We start from the raw sequence: 4,275 nt of genomic DNA on the forward strand, positions 1-4,275 counted from the left end.
ATGTATGCATGATTAGTGGGTAACTCTAACTATTTTACTTGCCATGTGTAATCATAAGGAATAACTTGTGCTTAAATCGTTATGTTATCAAATTCTATAGATATATAGGGTCTCAACATAATTGATGCATGTTCAACTTCTATCTTAATTGTGGATGCTTGGTAGAATGGTATTAGTACAATGAAAGTTGGCTTTTATCAGTTTCGTGTTATTCGATTAATATCATCATTGTTACATGCTAAGGGTAATAACAATAACTATTAAAGGAAGTAGTAATGAAGTTGTGATCTCATGTGTGTTTAAAATTATTAATTCAAGTGTCAATTAAGTGCTTAATTCTCGTAGTTAATTGTAGTTAATAATTAGTTAATCAAATCTAAGTGTTATTGTCTTAACATTGAGAAGTAATTATACATTGGTGAGTGAGTGTTAATTGAACATAATTAGTCTGAGTCTCTGTGGGAACGAACTAGAAAGTATTCTATATTACTTGCGAACGCGTATACTTGCGTGTATAATTAGCGCATTTTTCCGCCCTAACAAGTTTTTGGCGCCGCTGCCGGGGACTCGGCGTATTTGTTTGGTTTATGTACTTACCATCAGTGGTCATTAGGACTCATTGATTAAGACTAGTTACTTATTATTTCCGGTTGTGTTTCAGGTACTTTAGCGAGCGTTTATGCAAACACGTTCTCGCACTCGCAAGAGGACTTTAGATACGGCTGAGGAGACAGACGAAGTTCTTGGTATTCCGGAGAAGAGTGATTTTGAAGATTCGGATACAGAAAGTGAGCAGAAAGAATCAGTAATCATGGATGATCGTATAGTTCCGGCAAATCCAGCTCTTATGGACTTTTCTCGGCCTAAAATTGATGACATTCAATCAAGCATCATGCATCCGGCTATTGAGGCCAATAACTTTGAAATCAAGCCGGGCACCATTCATATGGTGCAGAATTCCGTTTCTTTCGGAGGTGCTACGACTGAAGACCCCAACATGCACATCAGGAATTTTATCGAGATCTGTAGTACTTTCAAATATAATGGTGTGACTGATGAGGCTATCAAGCTGAGGCTTTCCCATTCTCACTGAGGGATAAATCTAAGGACTGGCTACATTCTCAACCAGCTGGGTCCATCACTACTTGGCAAGATCTTGCGCAGAAGTTTCTAGTGAAGTTCTATCCAATGGCGAAAACTGCGGCTATGAGGAGTGCTCTTACTCAGTTTGGGCAGCAACCTACAGAATCTATGTGCGAAGCTTGGGAGCGCTACAAGGAGATGTTGAGAAAGTGTCCACATCATGGTATGCCTGATTGGATGGTGATCACTGGTTTCTATAATGGTTTGGGGGCCCAATCTCGGCCCATGCTCGATGCAGCAGCTGGAGGTGCCTTGTGGGCCAAAAGCTATACTGAGGCTTATAATCTTATTGAGACTATGGCTGCAAATGAGCATCAGAACCCAACTCAAAGGATGATGCCTGGGAAGGTAGCGGGTATTCTGGAAGTTGATGCAGCTACAGCTATTGCAGCGCAGCTCCAAGCGCTGTCTATGAAGGTCGATTCTTTAGCCACCTATGGAATCAATCAGATAGCTATGGTCTGTGAGCTTTGTGTAGGTTCTCACGCTACGGATCAGTGTTCTCTTGTTAATGAATCTGTTCAGTATGTGAACAATTATCAGCGACCGCAGCAGCCTGTGCCAGCTACTTATCATCCTAACAACAGAAATCATCCAAATTTCAGCTGGAGTAATAATCAGAATGTTATTCAGCAACCATATCAGCAAGGCGTAAGTAAAAGTTAATCCACCTGGATTCTAACAACCATAATATTATTCTCAAAGGTAATCATATCCTCAACAAGGAGGTGCAGCTCCACCTGCTAATGCTGATTTCGAGGAACTCAAGTTGTTGTGCAAAAGTCAGGTTGTTTCTATCAAGACCTTGGAAAATCAAATCGGTCAAATAGCCAATGCAGTGCTCAATCATCAACCTGGCACACTTCCCAGTGATACTGAAGTGCCTGGCAGGAAGGAAGCTAAAGAGCAAGTCAAGGCTATTACCTTAAGGTCTGTAAAAGTTACTGATACTGAAAAAGCAAAAGACGGAGAAGCTGAAGTTGGTGACGAAGAAGCTAAGCAAAAGGAGAAAGCGGCGGAACCAAGGAAGACTACTGTTGAACACACTCTGCCTGAGGGTAATACAGGGGAGAAACAACTCTATCCTCCACCACCTTTCCCTAAGAGATTGCAACAACAAAAGTTGGATAAGCAGTTTGGTAAGTTTCTGGAGGTGTTCAAGAAACTTCACATCAATATACCTTTCGCTGAGGCTCTGGAGAAATTGCCTAGTTATGCGAAATTTATAAAGAGTATTCTTTCAAGGAAGGTGAAATTGGATGACCTTGAGACCGTTGCTCTAACGGAAGAGTGCAGTGTTGTGCTGTAACAAAAATTACCTCCAAAGCTTAAAGATCCAGGTAGCTTCACCATTCCTTGCACCATTGGCAAGTTGTCTTTTGACAAGTGCCTGTGTGATTTGGGAGCAAGCATCAATCTGATGCCGTTGTCTATCTTCAAAAAGTTGAATTTGCCTGATCCAAAGCCCACCTACATGTCTCTACAATTGGCTGATCCTTCTATTACATACCTACGAGGCATAGTGGAGGATGTGCTAGTAAAGGTGGATAAGCTCTTCTTTCATGCATACTTTGTTATTCTGGATTTCGAGGAAGATAAGAAGATTCCCATCATTTTAGGGAGACCTTTCTTGGCTACAGACCGTACCTTGATAGATGTGCAGAAAGGAGAATTTACTATGAGGGTGCAGGATCAGGATGTGACATTCAATGTATTCAAAGCAATGAAATTCCCTACAGAAGACGAGGAGTGCTTAAAAGTGGATTTAATTGATCGTGCGGTTACTTCAGAACTTGATCATATGCTACTGTCTGATGCATTAGAGAAAGCCTTAGTGGGGGACTTTGATAGTGATGATGAGGATGGCAATGAACAACTACAATATCTAAATGCTTCTCCTTGGAGGCGAAAGCTAGACATGCCGTTTGAATCTCTTGGTACTTCTGACCTCAAAAATGCTGAAGGAAAGCTCAAACCATCTATTGAGGAAACACCTACCTTGGAGCTTAAACCATTACATGAACACTTGAGGTATGCTTTTTTAGGTGATGCATCTACTTTACCTGTCATTATTGCATCTGACCTTTCAGGTAGTGAGGAGGACAAGCTCTTGAGGATCTTGAGAGAATTCAAATCAGCTATCAGATGGACTATAGAGAACATCAAAGGGATCAGTCCTTCGTACTGCATGCATAAAATTCTGATAGAAGAGGGTAGTAAGCCGACTGTTGAGCAACAGCGAAGACTTAATCCTATCATGAAAGAAGTGGTGAAGAAAGAAATTCTGAAGTGGCTGGATGCAGGAATCATTTATCCCATTTCTCACAGTTCTTGGGTGAGCCCCGTGCAATGTGTACCTAAGAAAGGAGGTATTACTGTGGTAGCAAATGAGAAGAACGAGCTCATCCCCACTCGAACAGTCACAGGATGGAGGGTATGCATGGACTTCAGAAAGTTGAACAAGGCCACAAGGAAGGATCACTTCTCTCTTCCATTTATTGATCAAATGCTTGATAGGTTGACCGGTCATGAATGTTATTGTCTTCTGGATGGCTATTCGGGGTATAATCAGATATGTATTGCACCAGAGAATCAAGAAAAGACTATCTTCACTTGTCCATTTGGCACGTTTGCTTTTCGCAGAGTTTTGTTTGGCTTATGTGGTACACCAACCACTTTTCAGAGATGTACGAGGGTTATATTCTCTGATATGATTGGAAATAATGTCGAGGTGTTCATGGACGACTTCTCCGTCTTTGGACATTCGTATGATGAATGTTTGAATAATCTTCGTGTAGTGCTAAAAGGTGTGTGGAAACTAATTTGGTGCTCAATTGGGAAAAATGTCTCTTTATGGTGCGTGAAGGAATTATTCTTGGGCATAAAGTCTCTAGCAAGGGTCTTGAGGTAGACAAAGCCAAGGTGGGAGTCATTGAAAATCTTCCACCACCTATTTCTGTGAAAGGAATCCATAGTTTTCTTGGTCATGCGGGTTTTTATCGGCGTTTCATCAAGGACTTTTCGAAAATATCTAAGCCATTGTGCAACTTGCTTGAGAAGGATGTGCCTTTCAAATTTGATGATGAATGCTTGACGACATTCGAGACTCTCAAGAAGAGTTTGATAACTGCA

At 41.2% G+C, this 4,275-nt stretch overlaps 1 non-coding gene across 1 annotated transcript; it reads right to left on the reverse strand.

Annotated features, from left to right (window-relative positions):
• Positions 1-1,203: 1,203 nt before the first annotated feature.
• LOC141694331 (small nucleolar RNA R71) lies at positions 1,204-1,310 on the reverse strand. Its single transcript, XR_012563647.1, has one exon. It is a non-coding gene; the product is annotated as a small nucleolar RNA R71 (small nucleolar RNA).
• Positions 1,311-4,275: the final 2,965 nt, after the last annotated feature.

The sequence above is a fragment of the Apium graveolens genome, chromosome 10, assembly GCF_009905375.1.
Source record: "Apium graveolens cultivar Ventura chromosome 10, ASM990537v1, whole genome shotgun sequence".
NCBI lineage: Eukaryota > Viridiplantae > Streptophyta > Magnoliopsida > Apiales > Apiaceae > Apium > Apium graveolens.